This window comes from Oncorhynchus tshawytscha, linkage group LG02, assembly GCF_018296145.1.
Source record: "Oncorhynchus tshawytscha isolate Ot180627B linkage group LG02, Otsh_v2.0, whole genome shotgun sequence".
Lineage (NCBI taxonomy): Eukaryota > Metazoa > Chordata > Actinopteri > Salmoniformes > Salmonidae > Oncorhynchus > Oncorhynchus tshawytscha.
This window is the reverse complement of record NC_056430.1, coordinates 30459191-30468640: the sequence shown is the minus strand read 5'-3', so window position 1 is coordinate 30468640 and position 9450 is coordinate 30459191.

Genomic DNA, 9450 nt, shown 5'->3' with positions numbered 1-9450 from the left:
TGGGGGGCTCCAATCCCCCGGTTTGCTTACATAGACCACAGAGTCTGTGTCGTGGTAAAGAACCCGCCTCTGAAGCTGCTCCATGAGCTTGTACAGTTCAAGTCGGCCATAGGCCGTGGTAAACGCTGCAAGAAACACATTTACATTACCCGGGGGTAGAACCCACTTCTTGTTACGTCTCCATTGCACCAAGGCAATGTCTTGACTCAAGAATGAAAAATGTGAAATTTCGTATTGGTCCGAAAAAACGAATTCCAAAAATTCTTCAGGGTCTTTAATAATCGACGTTGTTAGCATATTACACCTCTGCACTAATTTGCCCCAAAGCGAATTTAAGTACAATTTCGACACATTTCGTTTGGTTTTGTTGACCTCTATTCTGTCAGGGTCAAGAAGGATGCCTTCTCTGTCATGATAGTCTTGAATGTACCTGTCTTTACTCTCTTGATCTGTGACCGATGCAGGATAGCCTGAAGCCATTTGCTTACATCTCAAGAAGGTCTTGATGTACTCTTTAAAAAGAGTGTCTGATTTCTTTGAAAAGTTCCATACTTCAAAGATTTTGGCCACACAATACCCCATCTCTAAAGCCTTAGAGAATTCAGCTGAGACCCATACACCTGTCAGGGCTCTTTCTTGATCGGTGTGATCACATGGGTTTTGTTGTATGTTTTCACTGCAGGTGCGACAAAGGGGAAAGAAAAGTTTTCCTTGAGGGCCCCTGTAAGGCAACACAGGTATAAACAAACCCCTTGGAGGGTAGACTGTTGCTTTGATCAGACCAAAATAGTTTTGAGGTAAGTCAAAATCACAATGAATAATTTCCGGATAATTTCCGCCCTATAGGATAGCATGAGGAACTCATTACATGCGGATAAAGGGATGTAAAATCTACATAGCCTATTGTCTCGTCGGGTTGCGCTACATACCTCAATGTCAAAGCATTGGTACGGCCGCCATACAAGGCCTGTCTTGGTTCCAGAGGTTCTGGGGTGTCAAAGCTGGAAAGGAAGGCTTGAACATGAGGATCAGACTTTTTGAGGGCTGTCCATTCGTGCTCCCACAAAACAACCACTTTTAGACCGTAAGTAGCCTGTAAAGAATCAACCTTGTCTTGAAACTCTTGGCACATTTCCCCAAAAGTCTTTTGGGTTAGGACACACATGTTCTGGGGCACAAAGCAAGATTTGCAACCATGGAAGAAACAACCGTTGTACTCATACACGGTCTCAACCCCGTCAATCTGGGTGTAGCCATCTACATGGTAAGAGCCAAATGCCTTCTCCCCTCGATTCAAAGCATGTTGAATAAAAATGTCTTTATCCTGGGCCATATACTCTAACCATTGAATGGACCCACTAGAGTATGACTTGAATTGGCGTCGGTAGTTGTCAGGCGAGGGGATAGCTATAGAGGCTGTAGGCAGATAGTGTGTACGGTAGGTTTTCATGCATGCCGATGCAATAGTTGTACAACTCCAGGGGTCAATGCCTGCATCTTTGATTACCTCTTCTCTGAATCTGAGGCATCCTTCACGAAGTATAACCACATCATTGTCACAGTATGATTCCATCTCTTTATGGAAATCAAAGGTGCCATGTCTTACTGTCTCGTACCACGTCATGAATCTCTCACGCTCTTTGGGAGACATTTGATCACACCCGTACATTTCAGGGCTGGAATATGATCCGACATAATTTAGATTCTCCTCAGATGTGAAGAAGTGGGGGAACCAGCCTTTCACAGAGTTTTCAAAACCCAAGGCCTCTGGCATTTGCGCCAATCGCATTGGTAAGAAGCTTAGGCTGTCAATGTATCTCTGGTTGAAGGCGGCGTCTACAAAACACAAGATTTTACTACCTTGAGCTATGACCCAGGGTGCCACGCCTTGCTGTATCAATGGATTCAGAAGCAGGTAAGAATCGTAGGCTCTAGCATTGTGGGCTATAAACGTAAAGTTTCAGTACTGTGGTTTTCTAAAATGTTTTAGAAAGAGTAGTGCACAATTGGATCCTTCTGTAGACCACTTTTCCCCCTTGAATGTCATGGTAGATACAAAAATAGGCAAATGATCCCCCGATTGCTGATTTGTCTCAAAATCATAGAACACATATTTCTCTGAATGTTCATCTTCAGCCAAGGGCTGAATATAACACTCGTGTGGCACTTCTTGAACCACTTCAGCATTTCTGCTTTTCAAAGGCCCTTTACAGATTGGACAATGTATGATTCCACACACATGCGGTTTAGGGCTATCTATTTTAAGGCTGTAATTGCAATGACATTTTGGGCATTTCTTGTTAATGGCACAAATGCTTACAGATTTACAGGCCTTAGGGTGCCATGTTTCAATTTTGTGTTTATCGTAACAGTAGGTCGAACGACATGTGCGGTGGCAATCCTCACAGGGTGTCAAGTTTAGGGGTTGCATAGGGCACTCTGCATCCTGACATACCGAACAGTTATAACGGCACGAGTGCCCCCTTTCGGGTGTAGCCGGTATGGCAGGATGGACACATATGCGGGCGTAGTAATGTTCGTTTTGCACATAAAAGTACAGAATCTGAGGGTGTGGTTGGGGGGTGTTTTGGAACTTCAAGAGAGATGCATTAGCTCTACTGTGGTACAAAACCACAATCTTTATATTCAGAAAGTTTTCAAATTTGACTATGTCTGAGAATGCCACCCCATCATGTATCCCGAGACCCACCGCCGTTTGAATCTCTCTAGCCTTTTGTAATGCCGTCAGATCAGTACATCCTGGGTTAAGTAAATGCGCTAGGCCTATTGCAAAACATAGCTTATTATCGGGATTGTGAACGTTTATGAGGTAGGCCCTTTTATTGCTTATGATTTCTGACTGCATTAGGCTCTCAAACTTCCTTCTCTGTCCCCCGCCCCCTGGGGTTGACGTATTATTTGCACTACAAGCTCGAGTGTCCGATCGGCTATGATGGCTAAATTTGACTGAACAAGGCATTCTAGCAGCGCGGTAAATTGTTCAAGATCTGCTTCGCCATTGGGTAAAATAAGAGATACTGTGTTATGCAGGCTATCTCCACAAATTTCCAACTGTAAGACATCACGTGGTTCGCCATAATCTCTAGCCGTCTCTAACAGATCGTTTAGAGTGTCCATTATCATCATGTAAAATAAAGCATAGTCAAGATTCTGATTCACCCATAGGAAATTGAAAAACTGTCGAATCTCTGTATTGTTGAATTTATTCCTGTACACAACCCTGACACGTCTATCAAGACCATCTGCCGCCAGATTTATTAGACAATTTTCCAATTCCCCAAAAACATCTTGTGGCGTTTCAGACTCTACGGACCTGGGCGTTATTGGTTGGTCTATCTCTGTTGGGGTGGCAGGGGCCGAAATTGTCTGACTCTCGTTCATCCGATTAATTAAGGTTATGAGGGCTTCGGGAATCTGGGATAACATGTTTTCATCAGGCGCCCCTGACTCGTTCATGCGATTAATCATTTCTAGGAGTTCGGCTGGAATCTGGGATAATATGCTTTCATCAGACGTCCCTGACTCGTTCATACGTTTAATAACTTCTAGGAGTTCGGCTGGAATCTGGGATAAGAGGCTTTCAACTGTCTCCCCTTGTTGCGGTAGTTCTGCCATTTTTGGATAATTAAGGGTGTTCGATTTTTGGGTCTTTCAGGAATGGTTGGTGTTACATGTATGATTTTAGCGTCTGTATTTGCGTTTTTTAATGGGGTTGCTGTTTAACATGCGTGGAATTGTTCTATGCCAGAATAACATATCGTCTCTGTACTGTCTCTCAATTAAATCCCCCAGTTGTTTGTATAGCAAAACATTCCTCGATTTCAGCCCTGGAAAATAATGTGAAAAACCTTTCTTGTTCGGATGCAGGTACTGAGGCCGTAGAATTGACGGGGTCGATAAGGTTGGCCGCATCACAGAATAGCTGGTCGTCAACATCTGACATGTCATTAAAAACAGGTCTCTCGGGTGTTTCATCGGGAATGTTCGGTGCGCCGGAATCCCCCAGCTCTAGATGTATGTGTCCGTCTGTGCCGTTTTTCGCCGGGGCGGAGTCTGAATGAAAATAATACATACAAAATTCTGTTATTAAATATAAAAAATATGTTAGATACATAAAATGTCAAATACCTTTCCGGTATAATAATATATATTAACAAAACACATTTAAAATACCTCGGCTTTTTTGGCACTTGTTCTGACGAATTGAGGATCCTGAGGGCTCTAGACTTTTTTTCCTCTAGCGTTCCAGATTCTGCAGGGGCTGTCTCCGGGCAGTCTGAAAAAATATTATTTGTCCTTGTTTTAACATATGCTATCAACAGAGGTATAACTAATAAAAAAGACGTATAACTAATAACAAAATGTATAATGGCCTCATACCGTGTCCCTGGAGCGCCGGATCGTGAAGCAGCAAGTTCCCGGCCCAACAGTAGTTTTCGGGTGGCGTTGAAGCTGAGCAATGTACTTGGGCCACAGTTGTTCGTTGCCTGTTGGGGTCGGGAATATGTCGGGAGGGAGTCGATGTTCCCTGTATTCTCGGTGAGTTTGAAAAATCGCTCGTACAGAATGGTAGAATTGCATCTAAGTCCCCAGTGTCAGATGTCCATAACGAATCCTTTATCATTCTTGACTGTATGTCGGCTGTAAATACATAAAATAGTTTTTAAAATAGCACACACTATTTTTACATTTTTATATATAAATATTCTTGGGTATGTGTTTAATTATAAGGACTTACAACGAAAAAAGGCTGATGGCGACTGACTGTCTGACTTTTGAGCCTCCTCATTGCTCATTGCTCTAGATCCGGTAAATCGCATAAAAGCTGCGTAAATGTTTGGGATTCTAACCACCGTTAGACATTATTAAACGTTATACGCTATATATATACACTTTTTAACTTATATTGGCCTTTGGCCTGAAATACCCAAATAACTAGGGTTTAATATTACAATAATATTCAAACAAATCTTAAAATATATTTTTCATTTACTCACCTCCAGAAATATCCAATATGAGAGATTCACTTATTCAGAATATATTTTTTAATCTGTCCGGGCAGCTAAATATTCGGGCCTTTGGGTTTGCGCTAAAGCAGTGCTAACCGTGTTAAAAATAGTTCTGTCCCTAACTATCGAAAAGTACGGAATGAGTTTCGGGGAGAGATGTATGCAACAACCGCTGTATGTTTGTTTTAGAGACCAAAAGGCTGTGAATTCAAAGAGCCGTTCTGTCTGCATCGGGTTTGCTGGGCTCCCGGTGCGTTGATTAGATATCAGTGTTTAACCCCGGGCGGTCGGCCGATATCTTGACATGCCATATGGCCGATAGTGCAAACCTTGGTTTCAAACGATGCTCTACAGATAGAGTGATGGGACCCCGTGTTGAACCCACACACACAAACCCTTGAAACGCACACACACACACTCCTGTGGCTCCGTCACACGCCCACTCATGCATGCAACCCTATTTCCCATGTCTTTTTCTTCGAGACAGAGCTGGGAGATGATGTGAAATACTCTTTGCCTTAGTTACGGGTGAGATACAGTTTTTTTAAATTCCTTTTATTGAATTCCAAAATATTTCATACACCCTTTAAGACATGTTTGAATTAAGTAATACATTTGAATAATATTTAAACATGCATCACACGTGTTTTATGTAAAAAAAACCTTGGAGGCCGGTCTTTGTACATTATTACAAACTTTAATAAACCGTAATGTTCATAACATACCATTGTAGGAATAGACTATAAAATAATACATGTTTTTTCAGATCTTACAGTAGTCTGCGCCAGACCCTAGCGTGAGAGAAAAGAGCGCTTCCCCTTAGTTAAATGGGTGCGATACATTTTCAAAACCAATAATTTAATTCTAAATATTTAACACCTACATTTTATCACACGTTATAATTCAACATTTTTTACTATTTCTTACAGATATAGGGTCATGTTAGCCACGCCCATTATCCAATTCCCCATCGCAAAGTCTTTTGCCCGCTGTTTCGGCTGTTTCGGTTTTGTCACGCCCTGGTCAAAGTATTTTGTGTTTATCTTTATGTATTTGGTCAGGCCAGGGTGTGGCATGGGGTTTTTGTAATTGTGGTGTGTTTGTCTTGGGGTTTTGGTGGTGGTATTGGGATTGTAGCTTAGTGGGTTGTCTAGCAAGGTCTATGGCTGTCTGGAGTGGTTCTCAATCAGAGGCAGGTGCTTATCGTTGTCTCTGATTGGGAACCATATTTAGGCAGCCATATTCTTTGAGTTTGTCGTGGGTGATTGTCCTTAGTGTCTTACTTGTACTCTCTGTTAGTTTGCACTAGATAGGCTGTTTTCGGTTTTCATTACGTTTATTGTTTTGTAGTGTTTAGTGTTTAGTCGTGTTTACGTTTTGTTTAATAAATATGGATCGCAATCGACACGCTGCAGTTTGGTCCGACTCTCCTTCAACACCACTAGAAAACCGTTACAGAATCACCCACCACCAACGGACCAAGCAGCGTGTTAACAGGCAGGAACCACAGGAGAGGCAACAGAGGCAGCAGCAGCAGGAGCAGCTGCAGTGGGAGAGGCTGCACCACCTGGAGAAATGGACATGGGAGGAAGAACTGGACGGTAAAGGACCCTGGGCTCAGCCTGGAGAATATCGCCGCCCCAAGGAAGAACTGGAGGCGGCGAAAGCTGAGAGGCGCAGATATGAGGAGGCAGCACGGCGTAGCGGATGGAAGCCTGAGAATCAGCCCCAAAAATTTCTTGGGGGGGGGCTCAGGGAGAGTGTGGCAGAGTCAGGAGTCAGACCTGAGCCAACTCTCCCTGTTTATCGTGAGGAGCCAAGGAGGAGACCAGAACCAGAGACTGTGAAGGAGTTAATGGGGAAATTGAAGGAGAGAGAAATGAGGGAGTTGCTGTGTTGGTGCTTTTTGCATGGAATTCGCCCGACGGAACGTGTTGGGGATTTGATGGCACCTGGGTTAGCGCTCCATACTCGTCCTGAGGTGCGTGTTAGTCGGCTGGTGAAGTTGGTGCCAGCCTCACGCACCAGGCCTCCTGTGCACATCCCTAGCCTTGCACATCCTGTGCCAACACTGCTCTCAAGATCTCCAGTACGCCTTCACGGTCTAGCCCATCCTGTGCCACCTCCACACTCCAGTCCTCCGGTAGCAGCTCCCCGCTCCAGGCTTCCTGTGCGTGTCCTCGATCCAGTACCACCAGTTCCAGCACCATGCACCAGGCCTTCAGTGTGCCTCGCCTGTTCAGCGCAGCCAGCGCTTTTCTCCTCTCCTGCGCTGCTGGAGTCTCCCGCCTGTTTAGCGCAGCCAGAGCCTTCCTCCTCTACAGCGCTGCCGGAGCCTCCCGCCTGTTTAGCGCAGCCAGAGCCTTTCTCCTCTCCTACGCTGCCGGAGTCTCCCGCCTGTTCAGCGCAGCCAGAGCTGTCAGTCTGCATGGAGCAGCCAGAGCTGTCAGTCTGCATGGAGCAGCCAGAGATGTCAGTCTGCATGGAGCAGCCAGAGCTGTCAGTCTGCATGGAGCAGCCAGAGCTGTCAGTCTGCATGGAGCAGCCAGAGCTGCCAGTCTGCAAGGAGCAGCCAGAGCTGTCAGTCTGCATGGAGCAGCCAGAGCTGTCAGTCTGCATGGAGCAGCCAGAGCTGTCAGTCTGCATGGAGCAGCCAGAGCTGTCAGTCTGCATGGAGCAGCCAGAGCTGCCAGTCTGCATGAAGCAGCCAGTCTGCATGGAGCAGCCAGAGCTGCCAGTCTGCATGGAGCAGCCAGAGCTGCCAGTCTGCATGGAGCAGCCAGAGCTGCCAGTCTGCATGGAGCAGCCAGAGCTGCCAGTCTGCATGAAGCAGCCAGAGCTGCCAGTCTGCATGAAGCAGCCAGAGCTGTCAGTCTGCATGGAGCAGCCAGAGCTGCCAGTCTGCATGGAGCTGCCAGTCTGCAAGGAGCAGCCAGAGATGTCAGTCTACATGAAGCAGCCCGAGCTGCCAGTCTGCATGAAGCAGCCAGTCTACATGGAGCAGCCAGAGCTGCCAGTCTGCATGAAGCAGCCAGAGCTGTCAGTCTACATGAAGCAGCCCGAGCTGCCAGTCTGCATGAAGCAGCCAGTCTACATGGAGCAGCCAGAGATGTCAGTCTGCATGAAGCAGCCAGAGCTGTCAGTCTGCATAGAGCAGCCAGTCTGCATGGAGCAGCCAGTCTGCATGGAGCTGCCAGTCTGCATGGAGCTGCCAGTCTGCATGGAGCTGCCAGTCTGCAAGGAGCTGTCAGTCTGCACGGAGCTGTCAGTCTGCACGGAGCTGTCAGTCTGTAAGGAGCTGCCAGTCTGCAAGGAGCTGCCAGTCAGCACGGAGCCGCCAGAGCGGTCAGTCTGTAAGAAGCCGCCAGAGCTGTCAGCCTATATGGAGCAGCTAGTGCCGCCAGTCTGCCCAGCGCCGCCAGTGCCCCCAGTCTGCCCAGCGTCGCCAGTCTGCCCAGCGCCGTCAGTCTGCCCAGCATCGCCAGTCTGCCCAGCATCGCCAGTCTGCCCAGCGTCGCCAGTCTGCCCAGCGTCGTCAGTCTGCCCAGCACCGCCAGTCTGCCCAGCACCGCCAGTATGCCCAGCGCCGCCAGTCTGCCCAGCATCGCCAGTCTGCCCAGCATCGCCAGTCTGCCCAGCGTCGCCAGTCTGCCCAGCGTCGTCAGTCTGCCCAGCACCGCCAGTCTGCCCAGCACCGCCAGTCTGCCCAGCGCCGCCAGTCTGCCCAGCGCCGCCAGTCTGCCCAGCATCGCCAGTCTGCCCAGCGCCGCCAGTCTGCCCAGCGCCGCCAGTCTGCCCAGCGCCGCCAGTCTGCCCAGCGCCGCCAGATCTGCCAGTCAGCCAGACTCTTCCAGATCTGCCAGTCAACCAGACTCTTCCAGATCTGCCAGTCAACCAGACTCTTCCAGATCTGCCAGTCAACCAGACTCTTCCAGATCTGCCAGTCAACCAGACTCTTCCAGATCTGCCAGTCAACCAGACTCTTCCAGATCTGCCAGTCAACCAGACTCTTCCAGATCTGCCAGTCAACCAGACTCTTCCAGATCTGCCAGTCAACCAGACTCTTCCAGATCTGCCAGTCAGCCAGGATCTGCCAGTCAGCCAGGATCTGCCAGTCAGCCAGGATCTGCTGAAACCACCAGCCAGCCAGGAGCTGGTAGATCTATCTACCTGCCTGAGCTTCCTCTCACTCCTGAGCTTCCTCTCACTCCTGAGCTTCCTCTCACTCCTGAGCTTCCTCTCACTCCTGAGCTTCCTCTCACTCCTGAGCTTCCTCTCACTCCTGAGCTTTCTCTCACTCCCGAGCTTCCCCTCAGTCCCGAGCTGCCTCGGTCCCGAGCTGTCCTTCAGTCCCGATCTGCTCCTCAGTCCAGTGGGGTTCTGGGTGGGGACTACTAGGCCATGGTCGGCGGCGAGGGTG